Source organism: Chiloscyllium punctatum, chromosome 13 (genome assembly GCF_047496795.1).
Source record: "Chiloscyllium punctatum isolate Juve2018m chromosome 13, sChiPun1.3, whole genome shotgun sequence".
NCBI classification, from domain to species: Eukaryota; Metazoa; Chordata; class Chondrichthyes; order Orectolobiformes; family Hemiscylliidae; genus Chiloscyllium; species Chiloscyllium punctatum.
Genome location: NC_092751.1, coordinates 77,320,314 through 77,346,832, shown reverse-complemented (window position 1 = coordinate 77,346,832; position 26,519 = coordinate 77,320,314). Strand labels below are relative to the sequence as shown.

Here is a 26,519-nt window from a genome sequence, read left to right as displayed (position 1 = left end):
TAAATTTGGGACAATCAAGGATAATAGTGGGAAGTCGTGTGTGGAGTCAGTGGAGATAGAGGAAGCACTAAATAAATATTTTTCGACAGAGTTCGCTATAGATAATGAAAATGTTGGCGAGGAAGATACAGCGATACTTGGGTCTAGACTAGAAGAGATTGAGGTTCACAAGGAAGAGATATTAGAAATACTGCAGAGTGTGAAAATAGATAAGTCAGCTGGGCCGGATGGGATCTATCTGATGTTGTTTAGCAAATGCACTGCAGGAAGCTGATGCTAACAACGGCTCGTTTTGAGCCGCTAATTTGCAGTGAAGTGGCGGCGCCAATAAAAGGTGTCACGCAGCTCGTCTAATTCCACATCCTGAGCTCGAAATGAGCAGATGTCTCTCGCTGAGTTTCGGCAGGGTCTTGCTTAGACGACACCATGACACGTTTTCACTGGAGTAGATCATGAAATCGCGTCGTGAATGTGAATAAAACGATGGGCACTTCCAGCAGAGAAGGAGGCGACCCTGAAGCAGGCAGCTCTGGACAAATGTTTCTCCTTTGCCAGTGAAAGGCACTGCTTCACAAATTGGAAACTTCGAAGTGAAGCAGTGTTGGTGATTATCTTCGCTGCTTGTTCACCTTTTTAATTCTGATTCCGTGAAAGTCCATGGCATTACATATCGACATTCTGCCGAGGCTGTGCGTGTCTATTGGGCCAGTAGCGTAATGCATAACGCGTCTGACTTCGGATCAGAAAATTGTAGGTTCGAGTCCTACCTGGCTGGTGGGGAATGTCTCACTTTAACCGTGCCCCTCGTTGACGCTCCCCTGCCGGGATGTCGCTTCTGTGCTTCCGCATTTAAAACTTGCATTTGTCTTATTGTCCATTTCAAATTCCAGCTCACCACAACGGAGACCTCTGTCGGTTTGGGGGTGCCTTTGTGGGTGAAAATGAGCATGAGTTCCTCAAAAGAGTGACAAGTCGTTGTGGAAGTGTCATACATCTGTGCCATTTAAGAACACAGGATAAAGTCATTGACATTTGCCCTGGGAACATTACAACACACGACACTTTGGGCCAAAGTTGGAAACTGCGACTGGAATAGATGGCTCTCTGATCAGGCGGAATGGCCTTTTCCCACTTTGTAAATCTACGAAGACAAGTTGAAAATAATCTGCAACTAAAATGTTCATAAAGGGTGTTTTATTTACACTAAATACGATAGTATCTATCGCCTTGTCTTGTTATTTACTTGTGAAGATTCGGTACTCTCAGCACCGTGGCCCGGATCGTATTCCCGCTCATGGAATGGTTGTATTGTTCAGCTAACATATCGGTGTACCAGTACTTCTGCCGATTTTCCGATGCTAGCAGGTCATTGGTTTTGTCCAAAACATTATGAATGTTAACATAATACAAATAGCTGCAGTTGCTGGAAATCTGAGCCTAAAACGAAAATTGTTTGCGGAACGCGGAAAGACTGGCAACAGAAACATCGACTTTCCTGCTCCTCGGATGCTGCTGTGCTTTTCCAGCATTTTCTGATCTAAAATCAGGTTTCCAGCATCTGCAGTCCTCACTCCTGCCGAGTTCCTTCAGTGTCGCTGGTTGCCAATTCAAGAACTCCATCTCTGGCGGTATCATATCTGTACCTCCATGCTGTGGAATTCAAGAGTGAAGAAAAGTAACTCACCCCCTCCATCTCTGGGGTAATTAGGGGCTGAAAGTGAATCGTATCACATTGAAGTATATCTACAAGCGACATAATCTCTGTCTTTTATTGGGAACCATTTCTTTCATTGTAACCATCAGGAAAGACCATTTCGTTCGCTAAATAAAGAAATGAATATGTCACTAACCTTTGTTTGTTTCATGTTCAAGAATACTCAGATCAATAGCTCCCTTGATTACCTCTGCTGGTCATGTTCGCAAAGAGATCGAGCAAATTGCCAAGTGTGATTTTCCTTTCAATAAATAATTTTGACTCAATTTTGCTGCAAATATCTTTTCCTAACTTTGTGCTTTTCTTCTTTGACATTGGTGTCTCGCACCTTACAAATGACAGCAAAGGTATGAATGGAGATGGAAACATTTCACTCAAGTCAGCGGCAGCTTTCAATGAGATCACGGCTGATTTGGTCAGTGCTCAGGACGCAGTGCCGTCTGTAGTCATGGCCGAGTGGTTAAGGCGATGGATTAGAAATCCATTGGGGTCTCCCCACGTAGATTCGAATCCTGCTGACTACGTTTTCCGTGCTTTGCTGCTGGAACAATTCAAAGTTCAGAAAGCCCGTTTTGCAAACCAGGCCTGTAATTTGATTAGACTTGAGAAACTCGAGTTCTTCATCAGAAATGCTCCACATTTAAAACATTATCTCTGTTTCTCTTTCCAGATACACTGCTCGACACATCGGGTTTCTGCAGTTGTTATTGAACGCCCTGTGCAGAAGTGCTGCTTTTCATTAGATTCCTTTAATCCCTTGTCCTCTGTTCTCTGACTCTGGTCATTGGCAACACTTCCTCTTGCTCGTCAGAGTGCTCATTCCCCACCGCTCCGTCTCCCATCATTACAAACAACCGCAGGAAATTGCCACTTAACCATCTTTGTTCCAAAGTGAAACTCACCAGCCTAGGAACTCTCTCCACCAAATGGGACTTCTCATCCCTGGACATGGAAAAGCCAGAGGATTGTGAAGAGATACTGTGAACATATTGTCAGTTGGCAGTTGGAAAAATGTTTAGGAAGCAAACCATATAATTTAGGCTCCAGCTTTGGAAATCTTGAGAAACTCTTTGGGAAATGGAATCACAGGAGATTGAAGAAGTGTAAATTGTCAGTCCGAGTAGAGGAAGGGACATTGACTCTGATGTTCTCGGCACAGGAATTGATCTGAGACATTGAAAGAATTATCGCTCCCGTACGTGAGCAATACAAACTTCATCTGGACGGTGGGACAATGAAAAACTCTGGAACACTCAAGACAATATCCAAATATTGACTGAGATCACGACAGTACGAGTACGATAGATGGGTCAGTTTTTGTCCAGTGTGTGCGGGAGGGATTCCTGACACAGTATGTAGACATGGCTTCAAGGGAAGAAGCCACTTTCGATTTAGTACTGGGTAACGAGCCTGGCCAGGTTTTAGATTTGGAAGTAGGTGAGCACTGTGGAGACAGCGATCACAATTCTCTCAGGTTTACTTTCGTGATGGAAAGGGATAGGTGTACTCCACGGAGCAAGAGTTTCAGCTGGTGGAAGGGAAATCACGATGCAATGAGGTAAGATTTAGGAAGCGCAGAGTTGGGTAGGAAACTGTAGGGGGTGAGCACATTAAAAATGTGAAGCTTATTCAAGGAAAAGCTCCTGTGTGTCCTCGATAAGTATGTACCTGCCAGGCAGGGAGGAAGATATAGAACGCGTGAGCCGTGGTTTACTAAGGAAGGTGGAATCCCTGGTCAAGAAGAACAAGAAGTCTTATGTTAGGACAAAACGTGAAAACTCAGTTAGAGCGCTCGAGGTTTCCAACGATCTCAGGAAAGACCTAAAAAGAGAGCTGGGAAGAGCCAGGAGGAGACATGAGAAGTTGTTGGCAGATAGGATCAGGGTTAACGCTAAGGCTTTCCATAGGTATGTCAGGAATAAAAGAATGACGAGAGTTAAATTTGGGACAATCAAGGATAATAGTGGGAAGTCGTGTGTGGAGTCAGTGGAGATAGAGGAAGCACTAAATAAATATTTTTCGACAGAGTTCGCTATAGATAATGAAAATGTTGGCGAGGAAGATACAGAGATACTTGCGTCTAGACTAGAAGAGATTGAGGTTCACAAGGAAGAGATATTAGAAATACTGCAGAGTGTGAAAATAGATAAGTCAGCTGGGCCGGATGGGATCTATCTGATGTTGTTTAGCAAATGCACTGCAGGAAGGTACAAATCAAGCTGATGCTAACAACGGCTCGTTTTGAGCCGCTAATTTGCAGTGAAGTGGCGGCACCAATAAAAGGTGTCACGCAGCTCATCTAATTCCACATCCTGAGCTCGAAATGAGCAGATGTCTCTCGCTGAGTTTCGGCAGGGTCTTGCTTAGACGACACCATGACACGTTTTCACTGGAGTAGATCATGAAATCGCGTCGTGAATGTGAATAAAACGATGGGCACTTCCAGCAGAGAAGGAGGCGACCCTGAAGCAGGCAGCTCTGGACAAATGTTTCTCCTTTGCCAGTGAAAGGCACTGCTTCACAAATTGGAAACTTCGAAGTGAAGCAGTGTTGGTGATTATCTTCGCTGCTTGTTCACCTTTTTAATTCTGATTCCGTGAAAGTCCATGGCATTACATATCGACATTCTGCCGTGGCTGTGCGCGTCTATTGGGCCAGTAGCGTAATGGATAACGCGTCTGACTTCGGATCAGAAGATTGTAGGTTCGAGTCCTACCTGGCTGGTGGGGAATGTCTCACTTTAACCATGCCCCTCGTTGACGCTCCCCTGCAAAGCCCTGCCGGGACGTCGCTTCTGTGCTTCCACATTTAAAACTTGCATTTGTCTTATTGTCCATTTCAAATTCCAGCTCACCACAACGGAGACCTCTGTCGGTTTGGGGGTGCCTTTGTGGGTGAAAATGAGCATGAGTTCCTCAAAAGAGTGACAAGTCGTTGTGGAAGTGTCATACATCTGTGCCATTTAAGAACACAGGATAAAGTCATTGACATTTGCCCTGGGAACATTAGAACACACGACACTTTGGGCCAAAGTTGGAAACTGCGACTGGAATAGATGGCTCTCTGATCAGGCGGAATGGCCTTTTCCCACTTTGTAAATCTACGAAGACAAGTTGAAAATAATCTGCAACGAAAATGTTCATAAAGGGTGTTTTATTTACACTAAATACGATAGTATCTATCGCCTTGTCTTGTTATTTACTTGTGAAGATTCGGTACTCTCAGCACCGTGGCCCGGATCGTATTCCCGCTCATGGAATGGTTGTATTGTTCAGCTAACATATCGGTGTACCAGTACTTCTGCCGATTTTCCGATGCTAGCAGGTCATTGGTTTTGTCCAAAACATTATGAATGTTAACATAATACAAATAGCTGCAGTTGCTGCAAATCTGAGCCTAAAACGAAAATTGTTTGCGGAACGCAGAAAGACTGGCAACAGAAACATCGACTTTCCTGCTCCTCGGATGCTGCTGTGCTTTTCCAGCATTTTCTGATCTAAAATCAGGTTTCCAGCATCTGCAGTCCTCACTCCTGCCGAGTTCCTTCAGTGTCGCTGGTTCCCAATTCAAGAACTCCATCTCTGGCGGTTTCATATCTGTACCTCCATGCTGTGGAATTGAAGAGTGAAGAAAAGTAACTCACCCCCTCCATCTCTGGGGTAATTAGGGGCTGAAAGTGAATCGTATCACATTGAAGTATATCTACAAGCGACTTAATCTCTGTCTTTTATTGGGAACCATCTCTTTCATTGTAACCATCAGGAAAGACCATTTCGTTCGCTAAATAAAGAAATGAATATGTCACTAACCTTTGTTTGTTTCATGTCCAAGAATACTCAGATCAATAGCTCCCTTGATTACCTCTGCTGGTCATGTTCGCAAAGAGATCGAGCAAATTGCCAAGTGTGATTTTCCTTTCAATAAATAATTTTGACTCAATTTTGCTGCAAATATCTTTTCCTAACTTTGTGCTTTTCTTCTTTGACATTGGTGTCTCGCACCTTACAAATGACAGCAAAGGTATGAATGGAGATGGAAACATTTCACTCAAGTCAGCGGCAGCTTTCAATGAGATCACGGCTGATTTGGTCAGTGCTCAGGACGCAGTGCCGTCTGTAGTCATGGCCGAGTGGTTAAGGCGATGGATTAGAAATCCATTGGGGTCTCCCCACGTAGATTCGAATCCTGCTGACTACGTTTTCCGTGCTTTGCTGCTGGAACAATTCAAAGTTCAGAAAGCCCGTTTTGCAAACCAGGCCTGTAATTTGATTAGACTTGAGAAACTCGAGTTCTTCATCAGAAATGCTCCACATTTAAAACATTATCTCTGTTTCTCTTTCCAGATACACTGCTCGACACATCGGGTTTCTGCAGTTGTTATTGAACGCCCTGAGCAGAAGTGCTGCTTTTCATTAGATTCCTTTAATCCCTTGTCCTCTGTTCTCTGACTCTGGTCATTGGCAACACTTCCTCTTGCTCGTCAGAGTGCTCATTCCCCACCGCTCCGTCTCCCATCATTACAAACAACCGCAGGAAATTGCCACTTAACCATCTTTGTTCCAAAGTGAAACTCACCAGCCTAGGAACTCTCTCCACCAAATGGGACTTCTCATCCCTGGACATGGAAAAGCCAGAGGATTGTGAAGAGATACTGTGAACATATTGTCAGTTGGCAGTTGGAAAAATGTTTAGGAAGCAAACCATATAATTTAGGCTCCAGCTTTGGAAATCTTGAGAAACTCTTTGGGAAATGGAATCACAGGAGATTGAAGAAGTGTAAATTGTCAGTCCGAGTAGAGGAAGGGACATTGACTCTGATGTTCTCGGCACAGGAATTGATCTGAGACATTGAAAGAATTATCGCTCCCGTACGTGAGCAATACAAACTTCATCTGGACGGTGGGACAATGAAAAACTCTGGAACACTCAAGACAATATCCAAATATTGACTGAGATCACGACAGTACGAGTACGATAGATGGGTCAGTTTTTGTCCAGTGTGTGCGGGAGGGATTCCTGACACAGTATGTAGACATGCCTTCAAGGGAAGAAGCCACTTTCGATTTAGTACTGGGTAACGAGCCTGGCCAGGTTTTAGATTTGGAAGTAGGTGAGCACTGTGGAGACAGCGATCACAATTCTCTCAGGTTTACTTTCGTGATGGAAAGGGATAGGTGTACTCCACGGAGCAAGAGTTTCAGCTGGTGGAAGGGAAATCACGATGCAATGAGGTAAGATTTAGGAAGCGCAGAGTTGGGTAGGAAACTGTAGGGGGTGAGCACATTAAAAATGTGAAGCTTATTCAAGGAAAAGCTCCTGTGTGTCCTCGATAAGTATGTACCTGCCAGGCAGGGAGGAAGATATAGAACGCGTGAGCCGTGGTTTACTAAGGAAGGTGGAATCCCTGGTCAAGAAGAACAAGAAGTCTTATGTTAGGACAAAACGTGAAAACTCAGTTAGAGCGCTCGAGGTTTCCAACGATCTCAGGAAAGACCTAAAAAGAGAGCTGGGAAGAGCCAGGAGGAGACATGAGAAGTTGTTGGCAGATAGGATCAGGGTTAACGCTAAGGCTTTCCATAGGTATGTCAGGAATAAAAGAATGACGAGAGTTAAATTTGGGACAATCAAGGATAATAGTGGGAAGTCGTGTGTGGAGTCAGTGGAGATAGAGGAAGCACTAAATAAATATTTTTCGACAGAGTTCGCTATAGATAATGAAAATGTTGGCGAGGAAGATACAGAGATACTTGCGTCTAGACTAGAAGAGATTGAGGTTCACAAGGAAGAGATATTAGAAATACTGCAGAGTGTGAAAATAGATAAGTCAGCTGGGCCGGATGGGATCTATCTGATGTTGTTTAGCAAATGCACTGCAGGAAGGTACAAATCAAGCTGATGCTAACAACGGCTCGTTTTGAGCCGCTAATTTGCAGTGAAGTGGCGGCACCAATAAAAGGTGTCACGCAGCTCATCTAATTCCACATCCTGAGCTCGAAATGAGCAGATGTCTCTCGCTGAGTTTCGGCAGGGTCTTGCTTAGACGACACCATGACACGTTTTCACTGGAGTAGATCATGAAATCGCGTCGTGAATGTGAATAAAACGATGGGCACTTCCAGCAGAGAAGGAGGCGACCCTGAAGCAGGCAGCTCTGGACAAATGTTTCTCCTTTGCCAGTGAAAGGCACTGCTTCACAAATTGGAAACTTCGAAGTGAAGCAGTGTTGGTGATTATCTTCGCTGCTTGTTCACCTTTTTAATTCTGATTCCGTGAAAGTCCATGGCATTACATATCGACATTCTGCCGTGGCTGTGCGCGTCTATTGGGCCAGTAGCGTAATAGATAACGCGTCTGACTTCGGATCAGAAGATTGTAGGTTCGAGTCCTACCTGGCTGGTGGGGAATGTCTCACTTTAACCATGCCCCTCGTTGACGCTCCCCTGCAAAGCCCTGCCGGGACGTTGCTTCTGTGCTTCCGCATTTAAAACTTGCATTTGTCTTATTGTCCATTTCAAATTCCAGCTCACCACAACGGAGACCTCTGTCGGTTTGGGGGTGCCTTTGTGGGTGAAAATGAGCATGAGTTCCTCAAAAGAGTGACAAGTCGTTGTGGAAGTGTCATACATCTGTGCCATTTAAGAACACAGGATAAAGTCATTGACATTTGCCCTGGGAACATTAGAACACACGACACTTTGGGCCAAAGTTGGAAACTGCGACTGGAATAGATGGCTCTCTGATCAGGCGGAATGGCCTTTTCCCACTTTGTAAATCTACGAAGACAAGTTGAAAATAATCTGCAACGAAAATGTTCATAAAGGGTGTTTTATTTACACTAAATACGATAGTATCTATCGCCTTGTCTTGTTATTTACTTGTGAAGATTCGGTACTCTCAGCACCGTGGCCCGGATCGTATTCCCGCTCATGGAATGGTTGTATTGTTCAGCTAACATATCGGTGTACCAGTACTTCTGCCGATTTTCCGATGCTAGCAGGTCATTGGTTTTGTCCAAAACATTATGAATGTTAACATAATACAAATAGCTGCAGTTGCTGGAAATCTGAGCCTAAAACGAAAATTGTTTGCGGAACGCAGAAAGACTGGCAACAGAAACATCGACTTTCCTGCTCCTCGGATGCTGCTGTGCTTTTCCAGCATTTTCTGATCTAAAATCAGGTTTCCAGCATCTGCAGTCCTCACTCCTGCCGAGTTCCTTCAGTGTCGCTGGTTCCCAATTCAAGAACTCCATCTCTGGCGGTTTCATATCTGTACCTCCATGCTGTGGAATTGAAGAGTGAAGAAAAGTAACTCACCCCCTCCATCTCTGGGGTAATTAGGGGCTGAAAGTGAATCGTATCACATTGAAGTATATCTACAAGCGACTTAATCTCTGTCTTTTATTGGGAACCATCTCTTTCATTGTAACCATCAGGAAAGACCATTTCGTTCGCTAAATAAAGAAATGAATATGTCACTAACCTTTGTTTGTTTCATGTCCAAGAATACTCAGATCAATAGCTCCCTTGATTACCTCTGCTGGTCATGTTCGCAAAGAGATCGAGCAAATTGCCAAGTGTGATTTTCCTTTCAATAAATAATTTTGACTCAATTTTGCTGCAAATATCTTTTCCTAACTTTGTGCTTTTCTTCTTTGACATTGGTGTCTCGCACCTTACAAATGACAGCAAAGGTATGAATGGAGATGGAAACATTTCACTCAAGTCAGCCGCAGCTTTCAATGAGATCACGGCTGGTTTGGTCAGTGCTCAGGGCCCGCTGCCGTCTGTAGTCATGGCCGAGTGGTTAAGGCGATGGATTAGAAATCCATTGGGGTTTCCCACGTAGGTTCGAATCCTGCTGACTACGTTATCCATGCTTTGCTGCTGGAACAATTCAAAGTCCAGAAAGCCTGTTTTGCAAACCAGGCCTGTAATTTGATGAGACTTGAGAAACTCGAGTTCTTCATCAGAAATGCTCCACATTTAAAACATTATCTCTGTTTCTCTTTCCAGATACACTGCTCGACACATCGGGTTTCTGCAGTTGTTATTGAACGCCCTGAGCAGAAGTGCTGCTTTTCATTAGATTCCTTTAATCCCTTGTCCTCTGTTCTCTGACTCTGGTCATTGGCAACACTTCCTCTTGCTCGTCAGAGTGCTCATTCCCCACCGCTCCGTCTCCCATCATTACAAACAACCGCAGGAAATTGCCACTTAACCATCTTTGTTCCAAAGTGAAACTCACCAGCCTAGGAACTCTCTCCACCAAATGGGACTTCTCATCCCTGGACATGGAAAAGCCAGAGGATTGTGAAGAGATACTCTGAACATATTGTCAGTTGGCAGTTGGAAAAATGTTTAGGAAGGAAACCATATAATTTAGGCTCCAGCTTTGGAAATCTTGAGAAACTCTTTGGGAAATGGAATCACAGGAGATTGAAGAAGTGTAAGTTGTCAGTCCGAGTAGAGGAAGGGACATTGACTCTGATGTTCTCGGCACAGGAATTGATCTGAGACATTGAAAGAATTCTCGCTCCCGTACGTGAGCAATACAAACTTCATCTGGACGGTGGGACAATGAAAAACTCTGGAACACTCAAGACAATATCCAAATATTGACTGAGATCACGACAGTACGAGTACGATAGATGGGTCAGTTTTTGTCCAGTGTGTGCGGGAGGGATTCCTGACACAGTATTTAGACATGGCTTCAAGGGAAGAAGCCACTTTTGATTTAGTACTGGGTAACGAGCTGGCCAGGTTTTAGATTTGGAAGTAGGTGAGCACTGTGGAGATATAGAACGCGTGAGCCGTGGTTTACTAAGGAAGGTGGAATCCCTGGTCAAGAAGAACAAGAAGTCTTATGTTAGGACAAAACGTGAAAACTCAGTTAGAGCGCTCGAGGTTTCCAACGATCTCAGGAAAGACCTAAAAAGAGAGCTGGGAAGAGCCAGGAGGAGACATGAGAAGTTGTTGGCAGATAGGATCAGGGTTAACGCTAAGGCTTTCCATAGGTATGTCAGGAATAAAAGAATGACGAGAGTTAAATTTGGGACAATCAAGGATAATAGTGGGAAGTCGTGTGTGGAGTCAGTGGAGATAGAGGAAGCACTAAATAAATATTTTTCGACAGAGTTCGCTATAGATAATGAAAATGTTGGCGAGGAAGATACAGAGATACTTGCGTCTAGACTAGAAGAGATTGAGGTTCACAAGGAAGAGATATTAGAAATACTGCAGAGTGTGAAAATAGATAAGTCAGCTGGGCCGGATGGGATCAATCTGATGTTGGTTAGCAAATGCACTGCAGGAAGGTACAAATCAAGCTGATGCAAACAACGGCTCGTTTTGAGCCGCTAATTTGCAGTGAAGTGGTGGCGCCAATAAAAGGTGTCACGCAGCTCGTCTAATTCCACATCCTGAGCTCGAAATGAGCAGATGTCTCTCGCTGAGTTTCGGCAGGGTCTTGCTTAGACGACACCATGACACGTTTTCACTGGAGTAGATCATGAAATCGCGTCGTGAATGTGAATAAAACGATGGGCACTTCCAGCAGAGAAGGAGGCGACCCTGAAGCAGGCAGCTCTGGACAAATGTTTCTCCTTTGCCAGTGAAAGGCACTGCTTCACAAATTGGAAACTTCGAAGTGAAGCAGTGTTGGTGATTATCTTCGCTGCTTGTTCACCTTTTTAATTCTGATTCCGTGAAAGTCCATGGCATTACATATCGACATTCTGCCGTTGCTGTGCGTGTCTATTGGGCCAGTAGCGTAATGGATAACGCGTCTGACTTCGGATCAGAAGATGGCAGGTTCGAGTCCTACCTGGCTCGTGGGGAATGTCTCGCTTGAACCGTGCCGCTCGTTGACTCTCCCCTGCATAGCCCTGCCGGGACGTCGAATTTGTGCTTTGGCATTTGTCTTATTGTCCATTTCAAATTCCAGCTCACCACAACGGAGACCTCTGTCGGTTTGGGGGTGCCTTTGTGGGTGAAAATGAGCATGAGTTCCTCAAAAGAGTGACAAGTCGTTGTGGAAGTGTCATACATCTGTGCCGTTTAAGAACACAGGATAAAGTCATTGACATTTTCCCTGGGAACATTAGAACACACGACACTTTGGGCCAAAGTTGGAAACTGCGACTGGAATAGATGGCTCTCTGATCAGGCGGAATGGCCTTTTCCCACTTTGTAAATCTACGAAGACAAGTTGAAAATAATCTGCAACGAAAATGTTCATAAAGGGTGTTTTATTTACACTAAATACGATAGTATCTATCGCCTTGTCTTGTTATTTACTTGTGAAGATTCGGTACTCTCAGCACCGTGGCCCGGATCGTATTCCCGCTCATGGAATGGTTGTATTGTTCAGCTAACATATCGGTGTACCAGTACTTCTGCCGATTTTCCGATGCTAGCAGGTCATTGGTTTTGTCCAAAACATTATGAATGTTAACATAATACAAATAGCTGCAGTTGCTGGAAATCTGAGCCTAAAACGAAAATTGTTTGCGGAACGCAGAAAGACTGGCAACAGAAACATCGACTTTCCTGCTCCTCGGATGCTGCTGTGCTTTTCCAGCATTTTCTGATCTAAAATCAGGTTTCCAGCATCTGCAGTCCTCACTCCTGCCGAGTTCCTTCAGTGTCGCTGGTTCCCAATTCAAGAACTCCATCTCTGGCGGTTTCATATCTGTACCTCCATGCTGTGGAATTGAAGAGTGAAGAAAAGTAACTCACCCCCTCCATCTCTGGGGTAATTAGGGGCTGAAAGTGAATCGTATCACATTGAAGTATATCTACAAGCGACTTAATCTCTGTCTTTTATTGGGAACCATCTCTTTCATTGTAACCATCAGGAAAGACCATTTCGTTCGCTAAATAAAGAAATGAATATGTCACTAACCTTTGTTTGTTTCATGTCCAAGAATACTCAGATCAATAGCTCCCTTGATTACCTCTGCTGGTCATGTTCGCAAAGAGATCGAGCAAATTGCCAAGTGTGATTTTCCTTTCAATAAGTAATTTTGACTCAATTTTGCTGCAAATATCTTTTCCTAACTTTGTGCTTTTCTTCTTTGACATTGGTGTCTCGCACCTTACAAATGACAGCAAAGGTATGAATGGAGATGGAAACATTTCACTCAAGTCAGCGGCAGCTTTCAATGAGATCACGACTGATTTGGTCAGTGCTCCGGGTGCGGTGCCGTCTCTAGTCATGGCCGAGTGGTTAAGGCGATGGATTAAAAATCCATTGGGGTTTCCCCACGTAGGTTCGAATCCTGCTGACTACGTTATCCGTGCTTTGCTGCTGGAACAATTCAAAGTTCAGAAAGCCTGTTTTGCAAACCAGGCCTGTAATTTGATTAGACTTGAGAAACTCGAGTTCTTCATCAGAAATGCTCCACATTTAAAACATTATCTCTGTTTCTCTTTCCAGATACACTGCTCGACACATCGGGTTTCTGCAGTTGTTATTGAACGCCCTGAGCAGAAGTGCTGCTTTTCATTAGATTCCTTTAATCCCTTGTCCTCTGTTCTCTGACTCTGGTCATTGGCAACACTTCCTCTTGCTCGTCAGAGTGCTCATTCCCCACCGCTCCGTCTCCCATCATTACAAACAACCGCACGAAATTGCCACTTAACCATCTTTGTTCCAAAGTGAAACTCACCAGCCTAGGAACTCTCTCCACCAAATGGGACTTCTCATCCCTGGACATGGAAAAGCCAGAGGATTGTGAAGAGATACTGTGAACATATTGTCAGTTGGCAGTTGGAAAAATGTTTAGGAAGCAAACCATATAATTTAGGCTCCAGCTTTGGAAATCTTGAGAAACTCTTTGGGAAATGGAATCACAGGAGATTGAAGAAGTGTAAGTTGTCAGTCCGAGTAGAGGAAGGGACATTGACTCTGATGTTCTCGGCACAGGAATTGATCTGAGACATTGAAAGATTTCTCGCTCCCGTACGTGAGCAATACAAACTTCATCTGGACGGTGGGACAATGAAAAACTCTGGAACACTCAAGACAATATCCAAATATTGACTGAGATCACGACAGTACGAGTACGATAGATGGGTCAGTTTTTGTCCAGTGTGTGCGGGAGGGCTTCCTGACACAGTATGTAGACATGGCTTCAAGGGAAGAAGCCACTTTCGATTTAGTACTGGGTAACGAGCCTGGCCAGGTTTTAGATTTGGAAGTAGGTGAGCACTGTGGAGACAGCGATCACAATTCTCTCAGGTTTACTTTCGTGATGGAAAGGGATAGGTGTACTCCACGGAGCAAGAGTTTCAGCTGGTGGAAGGGAAATCACGATGCAATGAGGTAAGATTTAGGAAGCGCAGAGTTGGGTAGGAAACTGTAGGGGGTGAGCACATTAAAAATGTGAAGCTTATTCAAGGAAAAGCTCCTGTGTGTCCTCGATAAGTATGTACCTGTCAGGCAGGGAGGAAGATATAGAACGCGTGAGCCGTGGTTTACTAAGGAAGGTGGAATCCCTGGTCAAGAAGAACAAGAAGTCTTATGTTAGGACAAAACGTGAAAACTCAGTTAGAGCGCTCGAGGTTTCCAACGATCTCAGGAAAGACCTAAAAAGAGAGCTGGGAAGAGCCAGGAGGAGACATGAGAAGTTGTTGGCAGATAGGATCAGGGTTAACGCTAAGGCTTTCCATAGGTATGTCAGGAATAAAAGAATGACGAGATTTAAATTTGGGACAATCAAGGATAATAGTGGGAAGTCGTGTGTGGAGTCAGTGGAGATAGAGGAAGCACTAAATAAATATTTTTCGACAGAGTTCGCTATAGATAATGAAAATGTTGGCGAGGAAGATACAGCGATACTTGGGTCTAGACTAGAAGAGATTGAGGTTCACAAGGAAGAGATATTAGAAATACTGCAGAGTGTGAAAATAGATAAGTCAGCTGGGCCGGATGGGATCTATCTGATGTTGTTTAGCAAATGCACTGCAGGAAGGTACAAATCAAGCTGATGCTAACAACGGCTCGTTTTGAGCCGCTAATTTGCAGTGAAGTGGCGGCGCCAATAAAAGGTGTCACGCAGCTCGTCTAATTCCACATCCTGAGCTCGAAATGAGCAGATGTCTCTCGCTGAGTTTCGGCAGGGTCTTGCTTAGACGACACCATGACACGTTTTCACTGGAGTCGATCATGAAATCGCGTCGTGAATGTGAATAAAACGATGGGCACTTCCAGCAGAGAAGGAGGCGACCCTGAAGCAGGCAGCTCTGGACAAATGTTTCTCCTTTGCCAGTGAAAGGCACTGCTTCACAAATTGGAAACTTGGAAGTGAAGCAGTGTTGGTGATTATCTTCGCTGCTTGTTCACCTTTTTAATTCTGATTCCGTGAAAGTCCATGGCATTACATATCGACATTCTGCCGTTGCTGTGCGTGTCTATTGGGCCAGTAGCGTAATGGATAACGCATCTGACTTCGGATCAGAAGATTGTAGGTTCGAGTCCTACCTGGCTCGTGGGGAATATCTCGCTTTTACCGTGCCGCTCGTTGACTCTCCCCTGCAAAGCCCTGCCGGGACGTCGCTTCTGTGCTTTTGCATTTGTCTTATTATCCATTTCAAATTCCAGCTCAACACAACGGAGACCTCTGTCGGTTTGGGGGTGCCTTTGTGGGTGAAAATGAGCATGAGTTCCTCAAAAGAGTGACAAGTCGTTGTGGAAGTGTCATACATCTGTGCCATTTAAGAACACAGGATAAAGTCATTGACATTTGCCCTGGGAACATGAGAACACACGACACTTTGGGCCAAAGTTGGAAACTGCGACTGGAATAGATGGCTCTCTGATCAGGCGGAATGGCCTTTTCCCACTTTGTAAATCTACGAAGACAAGTTGAAAATAATCTGCAACGAAAATGTTCATAAAGGGTGTTTTATTTACACTAAATACGATAGTATCTATCGCCTTGTCTTGTTATTTACTTGTGAAGATTCGGTACTCTCAGCACCGTGGCCCGGATCGTATTCCCGCTCATGGAATGGTTGTATTGTTCAGCTAACATATCGGTGTACCAGTACTTCTGCCGATTTTCCGATGCTAGCAGGTCATTGGTTTTGTCCAAAACATTATGAATGTTAACATAATACAAATAGCTGCAGTTGCTGGAAATCTGAGCCTAAAACGAAAATTATTTGCGGAACGCAGAAAGACTGGCAACAGAAACATCGACTTTCCTGCTCCTCGGATGCTGCTGTGCTTTTCCAGCATTTTCTGATCTAAAATCAGGTTTCCAGCATCTGCAGTCCTCACTCCTGCCGAGTTCCTTCAGTGTCGCTGGTTCCCAATTCAAGAACTCCATCTCTGGCGGTTTCATATCTGTACCTCCATGCTGTGGAATTGAAGAGTGAAGAAAAGTAACTCACCCCCTCCATCTCTGGGGTAATTAGGGGCTGAAAGTGAATCGTATCACATTGAAGTATATCTACAAGCGACTTAATCTCTGTCTTTTATTGGGAACCATCTCTTTCATTGTAACCATCAGGAAAGACCATTTCGTTCGCTAAATAAAGAAATGAATATGTCACTAACCTTTGTTTGTTTCATGTCCAAGAATACTCAGATCAATAGCTCCCTTGATTACCTCTGCTGGTCATGTTCGCAAAGAGATCGAGCAAATTGCCAAGTGTGATTTTCCTTTCAATAAATAATTTTGACTCAATTTTGCTGCAAATATCTTTTCCAAACTTTGTGCTTTTCTTCTTTGACATTGGTGTCTCGCACCTTACAAATTACAGCAAAGGTATGAATGGAGATGGAAACATTTCACTCAAGTCAGCGGCAGCTTTCAATGAGATCACGACTGATTTGGTCAGTGCTCAGAGCGCGATGCCGTCTGTAGTCTTGGCGGAGTGGTTAAGGCGATGGATTATAAATCCATTGGGGTTTCCCCATGTAGGCTCGAATCCTGCTGACTACGTTATCCGTGCTTTGCTGCTGGAACAATTCAAAGTTCAGAAAGCCCGTTTTGCAAACCAGGCCTGTAATTTGATTAGACTTGAGAAACTCGAGTTCTTCATCAGAAATGCTCCACATTTCAAACATTATCTCTGTTTCTCTTTCCAGATACACTGCTCGACACATCGGGTTTCTGCAGTTGTTATTGAACGCCCTGAGCAGAAGTGCTGCTTTTCATTAGATTCCTTTAATCCCTTGTCCTCTGTTCTCTGACTCTGGTCATTGGCAACACTTCCTCTTGCTCGTCAGAGTGCTCATTCCCCACCGCTCCGTCTCCCATCATTACAAACAACCGCAGGAAATTGCCACTTAACCATCTTTGTTCCAAAGTGAAACTCACCAGCCTAGGAACTCTCTCCACCAAATGGGACTTCTCATCCCTGGACATGGAAAAGCCAGAGGATTGTGAAGAGATACTGTGAACATATTGTCAGTTGGCAGTTGGAAAAATGTTTAGGAAGCAAACCATATAATTTAGGCTCCAGCTTTGGAAATCTTGAGAAACTCTTTGGGAAATGGAATCACAGGAGATTGAAGAAGTGTAAATTGTCAGTCCAAGTAGAGGAAGGGACATTGACTCTGATGTTCTCGGCACAGGAATTGATCTGAGACATTGAAAGAATTCTCGCTCCCGTACGTGAGCAATACAAACTTCATCTGGACGGTGGGACAATGAAAACCTCTGGAACACTCAAGACAATATCCAAATATTGACTGAGATCACGACAGTACGAGTACGATAGATGGGTCAGTTTTTGTCCAGTGTGTGCGGGTGGGATTCCTGACACAGTATGTAGACATGGCTTCAAGGGAAGAAGCCACTTTCGATTTAGTACTGGGTAACGAGCCTGGCCATGTTTTAGATTTGGAAGTAGGTGAGCACTGAGGAGACAGCGATCACAATTCTCTCAGGTTTACTTTCGTGATGGAAAGGGATAGGTGTACTCCACGGAGCAAGAGTTTCAGCTGGTGGAAGGGAAATCACGATGCAATGAGGTAAGATTTAGGAAGCGCAGAGTTGGGTAGGTAACTGTAGGGGGTGAGCACATTAAAAATGTGAAGCTTATTCAAGGAAAAGCTCCTGTGTGTCCTCGATAAGTATGTACCTGTCAGGCAGGGAGGAAGATATAGGACGCGTGAGCCGTGGTTTACTAAGGAAGGTGGAATCCCTGGTCAAGAAGAACAAGAAGTCTTATGTTAGGACAAAACGTGAAAACTCAGTTAGAGCGCTCGAGGTTTCCAACGATCTCAGGAAAGACCTAAAAAGAGAGCTGGGAAGAGCCAGGAGGAGACATGAGAAGTTGTTGGCAGATAGGATCAGGGTTAACGCTAAGGCTTTCCATAGGTATGTCAGGAATAAAAGAATGACGAGAGTTAAATTTGGGACAATCAAGGATAATAGTGGGAAGTCGTGTGTGGAGTCAGTGGAGTTAGAGGAAGCACTAAATAAATATTTTTCGACAGAGTTCGCTATAGATAATGAAAATGTTGGCGAGGAAGATACAGAGATACTTGCGTCTAGACTAGAAGAGATTGAGGTTCACAAGGAAGAGATATTAGAAATACTGCAGAGTGTGAAAATAGATAAGTCAGCTGGGCTGGATGGGATCTATCTGATGTTGTTTAGCAAATGCACTGCAGGAAGGTACAAATCAAGCTGATGCTAACAACGGCTCGTTTTGAGCCGCTAATTTGCAGTGAAGTGGCGGCGCCAATAAAAGGTGTCACGCAGCTCGTCTAATTCCACATCCTGAGCTCGAAATGAGCAGATGTCTCTCGCTGAGTTTCGGCAGGGTCTTGCTTAGACGACACCATGACACGTTTTCACTGGAGTAGATCATGAAATCGCGTCGTGAATGTGAATAAAACGATGGGCACTTCCAGCAGAGAAGGAGGCGAACCTGAAGCAGGCAGCTCTGGACAAATGTTTCTCCTTTGCCAGTGAAAGGCACTGCTTCACAAATTGGAAACTTCGAAGTGAAGCGGTGTTGGTGATTATCTTCGCTGCTTGTTCACCTTTTTAATTCTGATTCCGTGAAAGTCCATGGCATTACATATCGACATTCTGCCGTTGCTGCGCGTGACTATTGGGCCAGTAGCGTTAAGGATACCGCGTCTGACTTCGGGTCAGAAGATGGAAGGTTCGAGTCCTACCTGGCTCGTGGAGAATGTCTCACTTTAACCGTGCCCCTCGTTGACTCTACCCTGCAAAGCCCTGTTAGGTCTGTGCTTTTGCATTTGTCTTGTTGTCCATTTCAAATTCCAGCTCACCACAACGGAGACCTCTGTCGGTTTGGGGGTGCCTATGTGGGTGAAAATGAGCATGAGTTCCTCAAAAGAGTGACAAGTCGTTGTGGAAGTGTCATACATCTGTGCCATTTAAGAACACAGGATAAAGTCATTGACATTTGCCCTGGGAACATTACAACACACGACACTTTGGGCCAAAGTTGGAAACTGCGACTGGAATAGATGGCTCTCTGATCAGGCGGAATGGCCTTTTCCCACTTTGTAAATCTACGAAGACAAGTTGAAAATAATCTGCAACGAAAATGTTCATAAAGGGTGTTTTATTTACACTAAATACGATAGTATCTATCGCCTTGTCTTGTTATTTACTTGTGAAGATTCGGTACTCTCAGCACCGTGGCCCGGATCGTATTCCCGCTCATGGAATGGTTGTATTGTTCAGCTAACATATCGGTGTACCAGTACTTCTGCCGATTTTCCGATGCTAGCAGGTCATTGGTTTTGTCCAAAACATTATGAATGTTAACATAATACAAATAGCTGCAGTTGCTGGAAATCTGAGCCTAAAACGAAAATTGTTTGCGGAACGCAGAAAGACTGGCAACAGAAACATCGACTTTCCTGCTCCTCGGATGCTGCTGTGCTTTTCCAGCATTTTCTGATCTAAAATCAGGTTTCCAGCATCTGCAGTCCTCACTCCTGCCGAGTTCCTTCAGTGTCGCTGGTTCCCAATTCAAGAACTCCATCTCTGGCGGTTTCATATCTGTACCTCCATGCTGTGGAATTGAAGAGTGAAGAAAAGTAACTCACCCCCTCCATCTCTGGGGTAATTAGGGGCTGAAAGTGAATCGTATCACATTGAAGTATATCTACAAGCGACTTAATCTCTGTCTTTTATTGGGAACCATCTCTTTCATTGTAACCATCAGGAAAGACCATTTCGTTCGCTAAATAAAGAAATGAATATGTCACTAACCTTTGTTTGTTTCATGTCCAAGAATACTCAGATCAATAGCTCCCTTGATTACCTCTGCTGGTCATGTTCGCAAAGAGATCGAGCAAATTGCCAAGTGTGATTTTCCTTTCAATAAATAATTTTGACTCAATTTTGCTGCAAATCTCTTTTCCTAACTTTGTGCTTTTCTTCTTTGACATTGGTGTCTCGCACCTTACAAATGACAGCAAAGGTATGAATGGAGATGGAAACATTTCACTCAAGTCAGCGGCAGCTTTCAATGAGATCACGGCTGATTTGGTCAGTACTCAGGGCACAATGCCGTCTGTAGTCTTGGCGGAGTGGTTACGGCGATGGATTAGTAATCCATTGGGGTTTCCCCACGTAGGCTCGAATGCTGCTGACTACGTTTTCCGTGCTTTGCTGCTGGAACAATTCAAAGTTCAGTAAGCCCGTTTTGCAAACCAGGCCTGTAATTTGATTGGACTTGAGAAACTCGAGTTCTTCATCAGAAATGCTCCACATTTGAAACATTATCTCTGTTTCTCTTTCCAGATACACTGCTCGACACATCGGGTTTCTGCAGTTGTTATTGAACGCCCTGAGCAGAAGTGCTGCTTTTCATTAGATTCCTTTAATCCCTTGTCCTCTGTTCTCTGACTCTGGTCATTGGCAACACTTCCTCTTGCTCGTCAGAGTGCTCATTCCCCACCGCTCTGTCTCCCATCATTACAAACAACCGCAGGAAATTGCCACTTAACCATCTTTGTTCCAAAGTGAAACTCACCAGCCTAGGAACTCTCTCCACCAAATGGGACTTCTCATCCCTGGACATGGAAAAGCCAGAGGATTGTGAAGAGATACTGTGAACATATTGTCAGTTGGCAGTTGGAAAAATGTTTAGGAAGCAAACCATATAATTTAGGCTCCAGCTTTGGAAATCTTGAGAAACTCTTTGGGAAATGGAATCACAGGAGATTGAAGAAGTGTAAATTGTCAGTCCAAGTAGAGGAAGGGACATTGACTCTGATGTTCTCGGCACAGGAATTGATCTGAGACATTGAAAGAATTCTCGCTCCCGTACGTGAGCAAAACAAACTTCATCTGGACGGTGGGACAATGAAAACCTCTGGAACACTCAAGACAATATCCAAATATTGACTGAGATCACGACAGTACGAGTACGATAGATGGGTCAGTTTTTGTCCAGTGTGTGCGGGAGGGATTCCTGACACAGTATGTAGACATGGCTTCAAGGGAAGAAGCCACTTTCGATTTAGTACTGGGTAACGAGCCTGGCCATGTTTTAGATTTGGAAGTAGGTGAGCACTGTGGAGACAGCGATCACAATTCTCTCAGGTTTACTTTCGTGATGGAAAGGGATAGGTGTACTCCACGGAGCAAGAGTTTCAGCTGGTGGAAGGGAAATCACGATGCAATGAGGTAAGCTTTAGGAAGCGCAGAGTTGGGTAGGTAACTGTAGGGGGTGAGCACATTAAAAATGTGAAGCTTATTCAAGGAAAAGCTCCTGTGTGTCCTCGATAAGTATGTACCTGTCAGGCAGGGAGGAAAATATAGAACGCGTGAGCCGTGGTTTACTAAGGAAGGTGGAATCCCTGGTCAAGAAGAACAAGAAGTCTTATGTTAGGACAAAACGTAAAAACTCAGTTAGAGCGCTCGAGGTTTCCAACGATCTCAGGAAAGACCTAAAAAGAGAGCTGGGAAGAGCCAGGAGGAGACATGAGAAGTTGTTGGCAGATAGGATCAGAGTTAACGCTAAGGCTTTCCATAGGTATGTCAGGAATAAAAGAATGACGAGAGTTAAATTTGGGACAATCAAGGATAATAGTGGGAAGTCGTGTGTGGAGTCAGTGGAGATAGAGGAAGCACTAAATAAATATTTTTCCACAGAGTTCGCTATAGATAATGAAAATGTTGGCGAGGAAGATACAGAGATACTTGCGTCTAGACTAGAAGAGATTGAGGTTCACAAGGAAGAGATATTAGAAATACTGCAGAGTGTGAAAATAGATAAGTCAGCTGGGCCGGATGGGATCTATCTGATGTTGTTTAGCAAATGCACTGCAGGAAGGTACAAATCAAGCTGATGCTAACAACGGCTCGTTTTGAGCCGCTAATTTGCAGTGAAGTGGCGGCGCCAATAAAAGGTGTCACGCAGCTCGTCTAATTCCACATCCTGAGCTCGAAATGAGCAGATGTCTCTCGCTGAGTTTCGGCAGGGTCTTGCTTAGACGACACCATGACACGTTTTCACTGGAGTAGATCATGAAATCGCGTCGTGAATGTGAATAAAACGATGGGCACTTCCAGCAGAGAAGGAGGCGACCCTGAAGCAGTCAGCTCTGGACAAATGTTTCTCCTTTGCCAGTTAAAGGCACTGCTTCACAAATTGGAAACTTGGAAGTGAAGCAGTGTTGGTGATTATCTTCGCTGCTTGTTCACCATTTTAATTCTGATTCCGTGAACGTCCATGGCATTACATATCGACATTCTGCCGTTGCTGTGCGTCTCTATTGGGCCAGTAGCGTAATGGATAACGCGTCTGACTTCGGATCAGAAGTTTGTAGGTTTGAGTCCTACCTGGCTCGTGGGGAATGTCTCACTTTAACCGTGCCCCTCGTTGACGCTCCCCTGCCGGGATGTCGCTTCTGTGCTTCCGCATTTAAAACTTGCATTTGTCTTATTGTCCATTTCAAATTCCAGGCCACCACAACGGAGACCTCTGTCGGTTTGGGGGTGCCTTTCTGTGTGTCTCCCTTTGTGGGTGAAAATGAGCATGAGTTCCTCAAAAGAGTGACAAGTCGTTGTGGAAGTGTCATACATCTGTGCCATTTAAGAACACAGGATAAAGTCATTGACATTTGCCCTGGGAACATTACAACACACGACACTTTGGGCCAAAGTTGGAAACTGCGACTGGAATAGATGGCTCTCTGATCAGGCGGAATGGCCTTTTCCCACTTTGTAAATCTACGAAGACAAGTTGAAAATAATCTGCAACGAAAATGTTCATAAAGGGTGTTTTATTTACACTAAATACGATAGTATCTATCGCCTTGTCTTGTTGTTTACTTGTGAAGATTCGGTACTCTCAGCACCGTGGCCCGGATCGTATTCCCGCTCATGGAATGGTTGTATTGTTCAGCTAACATATCGGTGTACCAGTACTTCTGCCGATTTTCCGATGCTAGCAGCTCATTGGTTTTGTCCAAAACATTATGAATGTTAACATAATACAAATAGCTGCAGTTGCTGGAAATCTGAGCCTAAAACGAAAATTGTTTGCGGAACGCAGAAAGACTGGCAACAGAAACATCGACTTTCCTGCTCCTCGGATGCTGCTGTGCTTTTCCAGCATTTTCTGATCTAAAATCAGGTTTCCAGCATCTGCAGTCCTCACTCCTGCCGAGTTCCTTCAGTGTCGCTGGTTCCCAATTCAAGAACTCCATCTCTGGCGGTTTCATATCTGTACCTCCATGCTGTGGAATTGAAGAGTGAAGAAAAGTAACTCACCCCCTCCATCTCTGGGGTAATTAGGGGCTGAAAGTGAATCGTATCACATTGAAGTATATCTACAAGCGACTTAATCTCTGTCTTTTATTGGGAACCATCTCTTTCATTGTAACCATCAGGAAAGACCATTTCGTTCGCTAAATAAAGAAATGAATATGTCACTAACCTTTGTTTGTTTCATGTCCAAGAATACTCAGATCAATAGCTCCCTGGATTACCTCTGCTGGTCATGTTCGCAAAGAGATCGAGCAAATTGCCAAGTGTGATTTTCCTTTCAATAAATAATTTTGACTCAATTTTGCTGCAAATATCTTTTCCTAACTTTGTACTTTTCTTCTTTGACATTGGTGTCTCGCACCTTACAGCAAAGGTATGAATGGAGATGGAAACATTTCACTCAAGTCAGTGGCAGCTTTCAATGAGATCACGGCTGATTTGGTCAGTGCTCAAGGCGCGGTGCCGTCTGTAGTCATGGCCGAGTGGTTAAGGCGATGGATTAGAAATCCATTGGGGTTTCCCCACGTAGGTTCGAATCCTGCTGACTACGTTATCCATGCTTTGCAGCTGGAACAATTCAAAGTTCAGAAAGGCTGTTTTGCAAACCAGGCCTGTAATTTGATGAGACTTGAGAAACTCGAGTTCTTCATCAGAAATGCTCCACATTTAAAACATTATCTCTGTTTCTCTTTCCAGATACACTGCTCGACACATCGGGTTTCTGCAGTTGTTATTGAACGCCCTGAGCAGAAGTGCTGCTTTTCATTAGATTCCTTTAATCCCTTGTCCTCTGTTCTCTGACTCTGGTCATTGGCAACACTTCCTCTTGCTCGTCAGAGTGCTCATTCCCCACCGCTCCGTCTCCCATCATTACAATCAACCGCAGGAAATTGCCACTTAACCATCTTTGTTCCAAAGTGAAACTCACCAGCCTAGGAACTCTCTCCACCAAATGGGACTTCTGATCCCTGGACATGGAAAAGCCAGAGGATTGTGAAGAGATACTGTGAACATATTGTCAGTTGGCAGTTGGAAAAATGTTTAGGAAGCAAACCATATAATTTAGGCTCCAGCTTTGGAAATCTTGAGAAACTCTTTGGGAAATGGAATCACAGGAGATTGAAGAAGTGTAAATTGTCAGTCCAAGTAGAGGAAGGGACATTGACTCTGATGTTCTCGGCACAGGAATTGATCTGAGACATTGAAAGAATTCTCGCTCCCGTACGTGAGCAAAACAAACTTCATCTGGACGGTGGGACAATGAAAACCTCTGGAACACTCAAGACAATATCCAAATATTGACTGAGATCACGACAGTACGAGTACGATAGATGGGTCAGTTTTTGTCCAGTGTGTGCGGGAGGGATTCCTGACACAGTATGTAGACATGGCTTCAAGGGAAGAAGCCACTTTCGATTTAGTACTGGGTAACGAGCCTGGCCATGTTTTAGATTTGGAAGTAGGTGAGCACTGTGGAGACAGCGATCACAATTCTCTCAGGTTTACTTTCGTGATGTAAAGGGATAGGTGTACTCCACGGAGCAAGAGTTTCAGCTGGTGGAAGGGAAATCACGATGCAATGAGGTAAGCTTTAGGAAGCGCAGAGTTGGGTAGGTAACTGTAGGGGGTGAGCACATTAAAAATGTGAAGCTTATTCAAGGAAAAGCTCCTGTGTGTCCTCGATAAGTATGTACCTGTCAGGCAGGGAGGAAAATATAGAACGCGTGAGCCGTGGTTTACTAAGGAAGGTGGAATCCCTGGTCAAGAAGAACAAGAAGTCTTATGTTAGGACAAAACGTAAAAACTCAGTTAGAGCGCTCGAGGTTTCCAACGATCTCAGGAAAGACCTAAAAAGAGAGCTGGGAAGAGCCAGGAGGAGACATGAGAAGTTGTTGGCAGATAGGATCAGAGTTAACGCTAAGGCTTTCCATAGGTATGTCAGGAATAAAAGAATGACGAGAGTTAAATTTGGGACAATCAAGGATAATAGTGGGAAGTCGTGTGTGGAGTCAGTGGAGATAGAGGAAGCACTAAATAAATATTTTTCCACAGAGTTCGCTATAGATAATGAAAATGTTGGCGAGGAAGATACAGAGATACTTGCGTCTAGACTAGAAGAGATTGAGGTTCACAAGGAAGAGATATTAGAAATACTGCAGAGTGTGAAAATAGATAAGTCAGCTGGGCCGGATGGGATCTATCTGATGTTGTTTAGCAAATGCACTGCAGGAAGGTACAAATCAAGCTGATGCTAACAACGGCTCGTTTTGAGCCGCTAATTTGCAGTGAAGTGGCGGCGCCAATAAAAGGTGTCACGCAGCTCGTCTAATTCCACATCCTGAGATCGAAATGAGCAGATGTCTCTCGCTGAGTTTCGGCAGGGTCTTGCTTAGACGACACCATGACACGTTTTCACTGGAGTAGATCATGAAATCGCGTCGTGAATGTGAATAAAACGATGGGCACTTCCAGCAGAGAAGGAGGCGACCCTGAAGCAGTCAGCTCTGGACAAATGTTTCTCCTTTGCCAGTTAAAGGCACTGCTTCACAAATTGGAAACTTGGAAGTGAAGCAGTGTTGGTGATTATCTTCGCTGCTTGTTCACCATTTTAATTCTGATTCCGTGAACGTCCATGGCATTACATATCGACATTCTGCCGTTGCTGTGCGTCTCTATTGGGCCAGTAGCGTAATGGATAACGCGTCTGACTTCGGATCAGAAGTTTGTAGGTTCGAGTCCTACCTGGCTCGTGGGGAATGTCTCACTTTAACCGTGCCCCTCGTTGACGCTCCCCTGCCGGGACGTCGCTTCTGTGCTTTCGCATTTAAAAATTGCATTTGTCTTATTGTCCATTTCAAATTCCAGGCCACCACAACGGAGACCTCTGTCGGTTTGGGGGTGCCTTTCTGTGTGTCTCCCTTTGTGGGTGAAAATGAGCATGAGTTCCTCAAAAGAGTGACAAGTCGTTGTGGAAGTGTCATACATCTGTGCCATTTAAGAACACAGGATAAAGTCATTGACATTTGCCCTGGGAACATTACAACACACGACACTTTGGGCCAAAGTTGGAAACTGCGA

At 44.4% G+C, this 26,519-nt stretch overlaps 10 non-coding genes across 10 annotated transcripts; all 10 read left to right on the top strand.

The window, feature by feature from the left end:
• The first annotated feature begins 2,156 nt into the window (after nt 1–2,156).
• Nucleotides 2,157–2,238, top strand: trnas-aga (transfer RNA serine (anticodon AGA)). Its single transcript has one exon. It is a non-coding gene; the product is annotated as a tRNA-Ser (tRNA).
• A 2,127-nt stretch (nt 2,239–4,365) lies between these two features.
• trnar-ucg (transfer RNA arginine (anticodon UCG)) lies at nt 4,366–4,438 on the top strand. The gene has a single exon. It is a non-coding gene; the product is annotated as a tRNA-Arg (tRNA).
• A 1,391-nt stretch (nt 4,439–5,829) lies between these two features.
• On the top strand, nt 5,830–5,911 carry trnas-aga (transfer RNA serine (anticodon AGA)). Its single transcript has one exon. It is a non-coding gene; the product is annotated as a tRNA-Ser (tRNA).
• A 3,591-nt stretch (nt 5,912–9,502) lies between these two features.
• On the top strand, nt 9,503–9,583 carry trnas-aga (transfer RNA serine (anticodon AGA)). The gene has a single exon. It is a non-coding gene; the product is annotated as a tRNA-Ser (tRNA).
• Nucleotides 9,584–11,474: 1,891 nt separating this feature from the next.
• Nucleotides 11,475–11,547, top strand: trnar-ucg (transfer RNA arginine (anticodon UCG)). The gene has a single exon. It is a non-coding gene; the product is annotated as a tRNA-Arg (tRNA).
• A 1,378-nt stretch (nt 11,548–12,925) lies between these two features.
• On the top strand, nt 12,926–13,007 carry trnaf-aaa (transfer RNA phenylalanine (anticodon AAA)). The gene has a single exon. It is a non-coding gene; the product is annotated as a tRNA-Phe (tRNA).
• A 2,127-nt stretch (nt 13,008–15,134) lies between these two features.
• trnar-ucg (transfer RNA arginine (anticodon UCG)) lies at nt 15,135–15,207 on the top strand. The gene has a single exon. It is a non-coding gene; the product is annotated as a tRNA-Arg (tRNA).
• Nucleotides 15,208–22,446: 7,239 nt separating this feature from the next.
• On the top strand, nt 22,447–22,519 carry trnar-ucg (transfer RNA arginine (anticodon UCG)). Its single transcript has one exon. It is a non-coding gene; the product is annotated as a tRNA-Arg (tRNA).
• A 1,390-nt stretch (nt 22,520–23,909) lies between these two features.
• On the top strand, nt 23,910–23,991 carry trnas-aga (transfer RNA serine (anticodon AGA)). The gene has a single exon. It is a non-coding gene; the product is annotated as a tRNA-Ser (tRNA).
• Nucleotides 23,992–26,118: 2,127 nt separating this feature from the next.
• trnar-ucg (transfer RNA arginine (anticodon UCG)) lies at nt 26,119–26,191 on the top strand. Its single transcript has one exon. It is a non-coding gene; the product is annotated as a tRNA-Arg (tRNA).
• The last annotated feature ends 328 nt before the right edge of the window (nt 26,192–26,519 follow it).